The sequence below is a fragment of the Belonocnema kinseyi genome, chromosome 6 (genome assembly GCF_010883055.1).
Source record: "Belonocnema kinseyi isolate 2016_QV_RU_SX_M_011 chromosome 6, B_treatae_v1, whole genome shotgun sequence".
In the NCBI taxonomy this organism is placed as follows: domain Eukaryota; kingdom Metazoa; phylum Arthropoda; class Insecta; order Hymenoptera; family Cynipidae; genus Belonocnema; species Belonocnema kinseyi.
Genome location: NC_046662.1, coordinates 143908277 through 143918538, shown reverse-complemented (window position 1 = coordinate 143918538; position 10262 = coordinate 143908277). Strand labels below are relative to the sequence as shown.

General features: G+C 36.2%; 1 protein-coding gene across 1 annotated transcript in view; it reads right to left on the bottom strand.

The window, feature by feature from the left end:
• Window positions 1–10041, bottom strand: part of LOC117175154 (F-box/LRR-repeat protein 7) — a 505186-nt gene extending 495145 nt beyond the window's left edge. Inside the window, exon 1 of the mRNA XM_033364744.1 lies at window positions 9954–10041. The gene's annotated coding sequence lies outside the window, so the exon portion shown is untranslated. The remainder of the gene's footprint in view (window positions 1–9953) is intronic.
• Between the last annotated feature and the right edge of the window lie 221 nt (window positions 10042–10262).

Genomic DNA, 10262 nt, shown 5'->3' with positions numbered 1-10262 from the left:
TCGAAAAAAGTTCTAGTTTTGTGATTCATGTAGTGGAAAACCTCCAGAACAGTATCCAAAACATCGATTTTTTGAAAAGAATATCAATTTATCACGTTTATTATCCACTTACGCTGACTATGAGTTGTTTTTTGAAAAAAAATGACTTAAAATTCGTGATCAGCGACCTCAAAAATCCCCAGTAAAGTATTTTCAATGTTTATAAATCGGTTTAAAATCGTAAAACTTGATTTTAATGTCATTTTAATCAAATTTGAAGCAAATTTTCACTTTTCGCGATTTTCTGCCTTTTCATCGCCGGATGGTGGATTGAAATTTTTGTAAAAAAAAATCAAAACATGGTTTTCGATGTATTTTTTCCCGTAGAATTCACTTCTGAAGTCAAAAAAATAAAATTTTTCTTTATTTTTTTTATAAAAAAAACCATGAAAAAACCGTAAAAATGAGGTTTTTCGATCAAAACCCCATAAAAAAGTAGCTGGACCCTACTTTTTTATTACAAATTCGGATTCAGCGTCGAAAAATACATAAGAATATATAGGTCTGGTCAATTGCACAGACACTTTTGTTTTTTTTGTGGGCCTGTGTTATTAATTTTTTATAAATAAACTTTCTAGTTTACAATTTAAAATTTGAAGACTTGCATCCCATCGAGTTGAAAATTATTCTAATTGAATAGTTGAAAATGTTTAAAAATTAGATTTCGAAAGCTTTGAATTTTTATTGATCCCATTTTCAAAACTCTAATCTACAAACATTTCAATATTTAACGTTTTGGAACTTTTCTCTTTTATAAATTTCAATCTGAAGCTTTACGAAATTTCCAGGGATTTCAAAAGATTTTTAAGGATTTTAAATATTTGAGGATGTTTTAAAAGATGTTAAGGAATTTTCAAATTTTTTTTTAATTTAAAGGAATTTCAAAGAATTAAAAAAATTTTAGAAGGGTTATTTTAAAAAAAAGTACTTTAAAAATCTTTTTAAAAAGTTCTAGGTATTTCAAAAGATTTTAAAGGATTTGACAAGCTATTCCCCTCAGCTCTTATAATATTGTTGTTTTTACGGAGACATGGCTTTATGATAAAATAGATACCGCTGAGTTGGGGTTTTTTGGTTACGACATTTTTCGATGTGATAGAAATATCTTTACCAGTGACAGCAAGCGTGGTGGTAGGGTCTTCATAGCCGCTATCCGTAGTTTAAATTTTATCAGTCTTCCCTCTTTTCTAAACACATGCTTACACATGTCCCTTGAAGAGAAAATATAATTCTTTGGTATTTTAAATAACCTAAAATCTTTAGTTTACACGGTTTCCATTATTATTTTAGAATAAAATTATTTAAATATGATGTATGAATATGTCATATTTGATTTAAGAACGCACTATGCAAAAAATTTGCAGTAAAACCTCATGAATTATCTTCAGATCTCCGAGAAATCTTCAGATATTAAATTAAATAGTTAATAATGGGTTATTTTAATCAATAATTTGTGATAAATAGATAATTATTCATATAACTGTGGGCCTTTAGTCGCTTATAACCTGTGTTTTTAAAAACTTTTTGACCAAGTAAACACATCGCAACGTTTTTATCTTTGAACCTCTGGCGCTCGAAATTAATTTTTTCCTACCGTATTCCTCCCTGAAATGTTTTCTTTTCTACGTGTTTCTTAACATCTTTACTCTAAAAACTCAAATTAAATCGATTGAACAGCTTTATAAGAGGTTATGTCAATGATTCAAATCTGTGAAATGCAGTCCCGCCTAAACAAATTATGCTCGCCGTCTTTGAGCTGTATTATACATAGTTTTATATCATTTTTGACGTATATTAGGTCTTTTATGTATTACACGTACAAAACCTCGAGTGACATGTCACAACCCATCTCCGGCCGTTATTCACATTATTGGCGTCGTTTATATTCCCCCAAATGCAGGTTTAAAGAAATATAGCGAACTATGTGAGATATTCGAGGATGTCATAAATTCATATCCACGTGCAATTGTAAATATTATTAGTGACTTCAACATGCCCTATCCGGTTTCAAAATATTTTGAAGGTTTCGAAATATTTGAGAGTATTTTAAAAGGTTCCAAGGAATTCTCAATTGATTACAGTAATTTAATATGAGATTTTAAAGGATTTGATATATCTTAGGATATTTTAATAGATTCCAAGGAATTTCCCATTGATTTCAATAATTTAGAATAAGATTTTAAAGGATTAGAAATATCTTAGTGTATTTTTAAAATTAAAAGGAATTTTCAAGAGCTTTACAAAATTTCAAGCGATTTCAAGAGATTTAAAATATTTCGGTAGAAAAAAATTGTTTTCTGAAAATTTAACTATTTTGTAGAACATTTTTGTTTGTTTTTCTTGAAAAATTAATTTCTTTAAACTACAAGAAAATAATTCTTTTTTGTCGAAAAATTGATTATGATTAAACTTTAATTTTTGTATAGAAAATTAGACTTGGTGGGAAATAAATTTCTTTTCCGCAAAGTTCACGTCTTTGATTAAAAATGCATTTTCTTAGTATACAATTCAGCCTTTTGGATAAAAAATTTTAATTTTTGTTAAAAAATTTAGCTATTTTGTTGAAAGAAATTGCAACCATTTTTTTTATTAATTTGTGTTTAATTAAGTGGAAATATGTGGATGGGGGGAGGATAAATTGGGAGGATTTAAGGAAAGAATGGAGAATGAGGAGATTAGAGGATTGGGAGGGGAAGATGTAGACATGCGCCTTGAAAAGATAAAAGAACTAACAGAAAGGATAAATGAAGAGGTAAGGCCAGGGGAAGAGGAGGAGGGAATGGAGGGAGGATGATGGAATGCAGAATGTAAGGAGGGTAAAAATACAATAAAAGAAAATTTAAAAAGGTGGAGAAAAGGGAGATAGAGAAACAGGAATATAATAGGAGAAAGAGAGAACATGAAAGATTATTAAGTGATAAAAGGCAGTTAGAAAAAAGTAAGTATATGGAAGAGGTGGAAAAGGCGATCAGGGAAGGAAGGGAATGGGAGGTGATAAATAGGGAACGAGGGAGAAGGAAGGACATCAATGAGGAAATCGAGATGGATGAGTGGACCCTGTATTTTAAGCGAATGCTCGGAGGAGTTGAAAATAAGGTATTAGGTGAAATGTGGAAGGTGATAGAAGGGGAAGATTATAGCGATAACGGGATATGTGGGGAGGAAGTAAATAGAGCGATAGCGAGGCTTAAAAGAAACAAGGCAACAGAAGAGGACGATATTGAGAACGAGGCTTTGAGGTTTGGAGAGGAAGGGGTGAGAAAGGAAATGTGGGAGGTATGCAACAAGGTTTGGAGAGGAAAAGGATAGCCTAAGGAGTAGAGTACAGGGCTGGTGGTACCAATAATTAGAAAAGGAGAGGGCACGAAGGTGGAGGAGTATAGGGGAATCACACTTATGTCGATGGGCTATAAAATATATACAGAGATACTCAGAAAGAGATTAGAAAGGGAAGTTGAAGAGAAAGGGATCATTCCACATAATCAGACGGGCTTCAGAAAGAGACTAAGATAAAGATCAAGATTGAGAAACAAAAAGGGTGGTGTTTTGGAGTGGAAGAGAGCTCAGGCAAGGGTGCCCAATGAGTCCACTACTATTATTCAGTCTCTTGTTGGCAGATCTAGAAGAGAAACTGGAGAAGTAAGGGAAGGGGGGAAAGTTTCTGGGAAATAGCAAGGTATATTCCTTAGCGTATGCAGACTATGTAGTATTACTAGCGGATGACGAGAAAGGGGTGAGTCTCATAATGAGAGTGTTTGACGAGTATGTGAGAATTAAAGACTTAACGGTGCAGGTAAATAAGACGAAGACTATGTGTTTTAAGAAGAGAAGGGCGAAAGTAGAATACGAATGGAAGATATACGGGGAGAGAGTGGAACAGGTCGAGGAATCTAGTTACCTAGGCTTCTGGTTTGAGTCGAAAGGCGGGGTTCAACTACAGGTAAGGAGAAGGATAGAGTGCGCGACCAAAGTAATGGGGCAGATATGGGGCATAGGGAGGAGAAGGTTTAAGGATGACTGGAAGTTGAGACTGTGGATATTTGATGCGTTAGCGTGATCAGTCCTAAGTTACGGAGTGGAGATCTGGGGATTAAAGGAGCACAAGAGGGTGGAAAGTATGCAGGAAAGATTCTTGAGATGGGTAATGAGAGTGAGCTGGAGCTGCCCAGGATACTTGTTTAAGTAGGAATTCGGTAGATGTAAAATGGTAATTAGACAAACGAAGAGAGCGTGGAACTTTAAAGAGAAACTAAAAAGGGGAACGGAAGCAGGATAGCATAAGCTTGTCTACGGAAAGCAGTAAACAAAGAGAATAGGGATAACCCAGAAGGATCAAGGTGGAAGGAAGAGAGACAACAGAGGAGAAGAGAATGCGAGATAAGAGCAGATTTCAGAGTATGACAGGAGTTAGAGAATGAACTGATAGCTAAAGAGGGGGGTGAAAAATGGAAAAAAAATCGTGGAATCTTAGTATAACAGGTGGTATAAGGTAGTAAAGGCTAAAGGAGAGCCAGAATATTTAAGAAAGGTAAAAAAGGAGAGTAAATGGAACCATGTTATACGATTTAGGATTTAGGATTACGAGATAGAATCACGGGAGCATGTTTTAGAGAGACGTACTGGTGACGAAACGGGTGGTGAGAGTGTGGATGACAGGATAAGGTGGATCTCAAATGGAAGTGGACAATGGGCAAGCTGGTTGACTCGACTGGAAGAAATGAGAGCAAATAAGGGGCACGTGGTAGGGAAAGGCCAAACGCGTACTCCAATGCAAGGACAGTAAAGTAATAAAGATAAAGAAAACGTTAATTCATGTTAACAGAAATGGTAAGAGAAAACGGAAGCCCAGGAGACTCTATATTTAGCAAATCTGGAGAATAATTGTAAAGACAAAGCGATAGCATATAACTTAATATAAGTATAACCTTATTATTTAGATAGTAAGTATTATTAAGGTGGTATAAGAGTTTTTTGTAAGGTACCGTAAAGGGAGCGGAGGCCTTCTAAACCGTAAAAGGAAGAGAATAAATACATACATTTAGTAGCAAATTTTTGCAAGAAAAATTTGCAACAAATAAGCGAATAACAGTAGCGGCACCTACTTTTTACAAACTATTTTCTACGCCCTTACTCGCAAAGATTCATTATGTTTAGATATCGAGACAGTGCACTCGGAGAGATTCAATACAAAAAATTAATTAAATTTTTATTACTATTATTATTTAATTATTTTAATTTATTTAATAATTTAATTAATTTAATCTATTATAATAATTTAATTAAATAATTTAAATAATTAATTATTCTACACAGCAGACATCGAATTTGGTAACCATTTCTTTTCAGTACAAATTTTGAAACCATTTTCTACGTTCTGATTCGCAAAGATTTATAATTCGTATATATCGAGATAGTGCCCTCGGAGAAATTCAATGTAAAAAATTAATTGATTTATTATTTTTATTATTTTTGATACTAAATTTGATTTCTGCTCTGCAGAATAATTAATTAAACTATTTAATTGAAAAATAATAATAAAAGTAATAACAAATCAATCAATTTTTTACATTGAATCACTCCGAGGGCACGATCTCGATATCTAAGAATAATGAATGTTTGCGAATCAGAACGTAGAAAATAGTTTGCACATTTCTCCTGAAAAATGGTTAATAAATTCGTTTTCTGCTGTGTAGAAAAATTATTAAATTAAATTATTTATGTATGCATGTATGTACCATGTGTGTATGTATGTATGAATTTACTATCTCTCGTTTACGGGTTTGAGGGCCTGCGCTCCCTGTACATATATTTACAATTCCATCCTTAGTCTAACTTAACTACTGCGTATATTCTACTCTTTCGCATTACGTGGGATAAACAATCGTAACAGTAGTAACATTAATTCTTAAAATGAGCGAGCTCCCAGGGCTTCCGTTTCCTCTTACTATAAAAAAATACATTTTCCACGAAATTGAAAACAATTTTCGCTTTTTACTCTCCACTTTCAGGATCACCCGTTTGGCACTACCCTACTCCCTTGCTTTCCCTTACTTCTTCCAGTTTCTTTATCCACATCACTCCCCATCCAATACCATTCAGGATCCATCTTACAAACTCATCCACACTCAACTGCCCCTCTTCCTTTCCTGTACATCTCTCTAATACATGTGCCCATGACTCCATTTCGTATTTACATACTCCACATAAATTCTCCTCTTCATCCATTGCAATATCTGCATGCTCTCACTTCTTCTCCCATTCTAAACCGTACAACCCTCCTCCATTTTTCTTCTTTTTTGTTTTTGGCAGGTATTCGGGTTCCGTCAACCTTTTGACGATCATATACCATCTATTCGCAGTGGGCACAAAACTATAAAAATCCCAAGTACGTCCCATGTACGTTCCTAGGACATCCTTAATTTTTTTGCCCACTGGGTTGTGCCTCGAATCTATAATCTTTGTCCATCTATCTTCTCCTTGTTTAACTAATAGCTCTAACTCTATGTCCTGCCACTCCATAACCCCTTCTCGAATATTACAAACCCTTCTTATTTTTCTCTTTTCTTCCTCCCATTTTGAATCTCCCAAACTGCCTCTCGCTTCATTGTTCCGAATTTCGTCCAAACATGCTTGTTCTATTCTGCTTCCCTATCCCCTTTTTAGCTTCTCTTTAAACTTCCAGGCTCTCTTAATTTATCTAGTAACCATATTTTCTCTTCCTAACTCTTCTCTTAACATATATCCTGGGCAACTCCAACTAACACCCATTACCCACCTCAGAAATCCCTCATGCATGCTCTCTACTTTCCTATATTCCTTCCATCACCAGACTCCTCACCATAACACAACACCGCCCAAATCAACGCATCAAACAACCAGACCCTCATTCTCCAATCGTTCTTGAACCTTCTTTTTCCTATAGCCCATACTTAGCCCATTATTTTACTCGCACATACAATTCTTTTCCTCACCTGCAGCTCGTTTCCCCCTCCAGCTAAAACCAAAAACCAAAGTAACAGAATTCCTCCACCCTTTCCACTGTTTGTCCGTTCATCTTCCAAACGTAGGTTATTATGGTGTTTCTCTTTCTGAAACACAACACCTAGGTCTTCTCTACGCTCATCGTCAGATCTTTTGCTCCCACCTACTCTTCGAAGATTCTCATCATTAAGTTGTCCTTTTTTCTTTCCTATTTTCACCCTAATACCTTATTTATCACATCCAACACTCTAACTTCTTTGATCGCTGTTTCAACTTCTGCTTTATATTCTTCCTTTCCCCTTTGTCTTTTTCCTTCCAGCATCTTTTCATGATCTTTTATCCTCCTGTTATACTCCTCCTTCTTCATTTTCCCTTTTCTCCATTTGCTTACACACTCTTTCATTCTCTCTTTACTCCAAGAGTATTCCTCGTCCCACTAGCCTCTCTTTCCCCCTACTCTTTCTTCGTTAGTAACCAGATCATCCTTTACCTTCTTAATCGACTCCTCGCTTACTGACGTCTCTTTTTAGTGTAGCTATAACCGGGACGTGCTCGGAACCTATCTTATTCCCTACCTTATGCCGCATTCTTTCTTCAGCCAAGATGTAGTCTAATACTGTTGCTCCCTTTCCTATGAATGTGATCTCCCCTTTCTCATCTCCTTTCATATTTCCATTGCATATAAACTATCCTGTTTCTCCTATCATGTCTAGTTACTTCCTCTCCTCCCTGTCAGTCTCTCTATGTTTTGAGTTCCTTATATATGCCTCATTTTCTTCATCCCATAACCCTCCCCCTTGTTCGCCAATTCATGCATTTAAGTCCCCTTCTATTAAAACCAATTCTTCCTTCTTTTTCTCCATCCACCTCCTTATTACCCTCCAGCCTTCCTCTTCCCCTTTTCTTCTGTATACACAAACCACTGCAATTTCTACTTTCACAATTATATTTCTTCGTACCATTGTTCCATCCTTTTCCTCCATGTCCCCATCTTTACTCCTTTACTGATAATTCTTTTTTCATCCCTGACACAATGCGCCCATCTTTCTCCCTTTAACGTGTTCCTTTGTTACTTCTTGCATTGTCCACACATAACCTTTCGGTAACAGCCTTTTTATCCCCTTCCAGTCCTTCTAATCTGCCCAAGTTTCACTCATCATATTCACATCCCACTTCTCTAACTCCTCCCAAAACCAATTACTCTTGTTCTTCAAACCTGACACATTTTAGAAAGCTATTTTCACGTTTGGCTCTTCCCTTCCCTCTTCTTTCCTCTTCAGTTTGTTTCCCCTTTGCCGTTTGGAAACCCCTCTGATTTATTTCTAAACTCTTTTTCGTCTCCCTTCCCACTACCTTTCTCAAGACTTTTTCCTTTTTTCCTTAATGCTTCTACTTCTTCGCCCCAGCACTATTCCTCCCCATTTATCCATAACCTGTCTCTCCCTATCTACACCATATGGCCCTTTTTCCTCTCTACCCAAGCCCTCTGCTCTATTTTCCATCTCCTTTTCCTCTCCCTCCATGTCAGGTCTTCTTAAATTCTTTCCATTCTTCCTCTTAATAATTTTTTTCCCTACATAATTTTCTTTTTCTCATCCTCACTCTTCACTTTTACTATAAACATTTCTTCTTTTCCTTCCTTCGCCCCTCCTATTCTCGTGAATCCTTCTACCCTGAACTGTTCTCTGAAGTTTCGCAAAAAAACTTGTATTTGCACTTCTCCTGTTTCACTGTCCACTTTCAATCGCTTAATTACTAAATTATTTTTTCCCTTTGCCCTTTTTCCCCTTCTAATCTTCTTTCAATCTCACTGAGTCTTTTCTTCAATCTTTCATTTTCATTTTAGACGTTCTTTTCATTCCCTTTTACTATTTCCTCACTCTCTGTTTTGTTTCCCATATGCTCATTCCTAATTTCTAGATTATCTACCCGTTCTTCCAACTGCTTTATCTCTCTAGATCTCTGTTCGTCAACCTCTCTCTGTCTATTCTCAATGCTCTTAAGCTTACCCCAAACCGTGTCTTTCTCCTCCTTCCAGCGTTTATTCCATTCCTCCCAATTTTCTCTTACCTTTTTCACTTCCCTCCTTACATTGTTTACCTGCCTATTCATATCCCTATTCATGTCATCCAATCTCTTTCTTGTTTCCTCTCTAAACCCTTTTACGTGAGCTTCCAATTTTTCAAATATCCCCCTATCCCCCTATCTCTCTCTGGTGTTTTCCGTTTAACTCTAACTCTCTTGTTATCCTTGTCCCTTTCTACCTCATCATCCCCTGCCTCTCTTTTCCTTTTTTCCTGCCCTTCACTGCTAGTCACGCTTGCTATTTTTTGCCATTCGTACAGACTTCTGTTCGATCCCGCGTTGCCTAGCTTGATGAGGCGCTGTAAATTTGAGGGTCTTCTGCGTTTCTTGCCCTTACCTGAATCCGCTCCTCTCCCCTCCCTGATCGATTTCTCGGCACTTTCATCACCGCTGCTGTAACTGCAATCAACATCAGCCTTCCCCCACTGTGAATGCTTTCAGCAACGTCAGTTGTTGCTGCCACTACGGTTTTCTGCTCTGTGCCAATGGCCAGTAACTGTTGCCCTCTGGCGCCAGCTTCTGGACTTCGCGTCGTCGGCATCCTACCTTACCCAAAACTCCGTGGCGTTTCCCGTCTTTATCACCTACCTCTTGCCCCTCTGACCAAGCAACTATTTATATAAAATTGTCAAAAGACAAAAGCAAAACTTAAAAATTGTGGAGAACTTATAAAGAATTCAAAAAAAGAAAACATTTTTTTGTTGTCAGGAAAAATAAATCCTTCCTCCTCTTGAAGAAATTACTCACAAGCAATTATTTTCCTACTCCTTACCTCAAAAACTTCACATGCTCCAAATTTCCACTTCAAACCACTCACTTTCACCCTTCACACCTTTTCCTTCACTCACCCTTCTTCCTTTACACTGGATCTCCGCACTCTCTGCCTTTCCTGCATCCACTCATCCTTTTTCCCCTTGCCAAAGTCAAAAATACACCACTTCACAAAAAAGAGTTCTTTCACGTTCGGTAACTGGAATGGAAGCCAAAAGTAAATTATTTTAATTATTTTAATTAATAAAATAATTAAATTGATTAAATAATAACAATAGTAATAATAATTCAATTATTTGTTTACATTGAATCTCTCCGAGGGTACTATCTCGATATCTAGGAATAATAAATCTTTGCGAATAAGGGCGTAGAAATTAGTTTGTGAA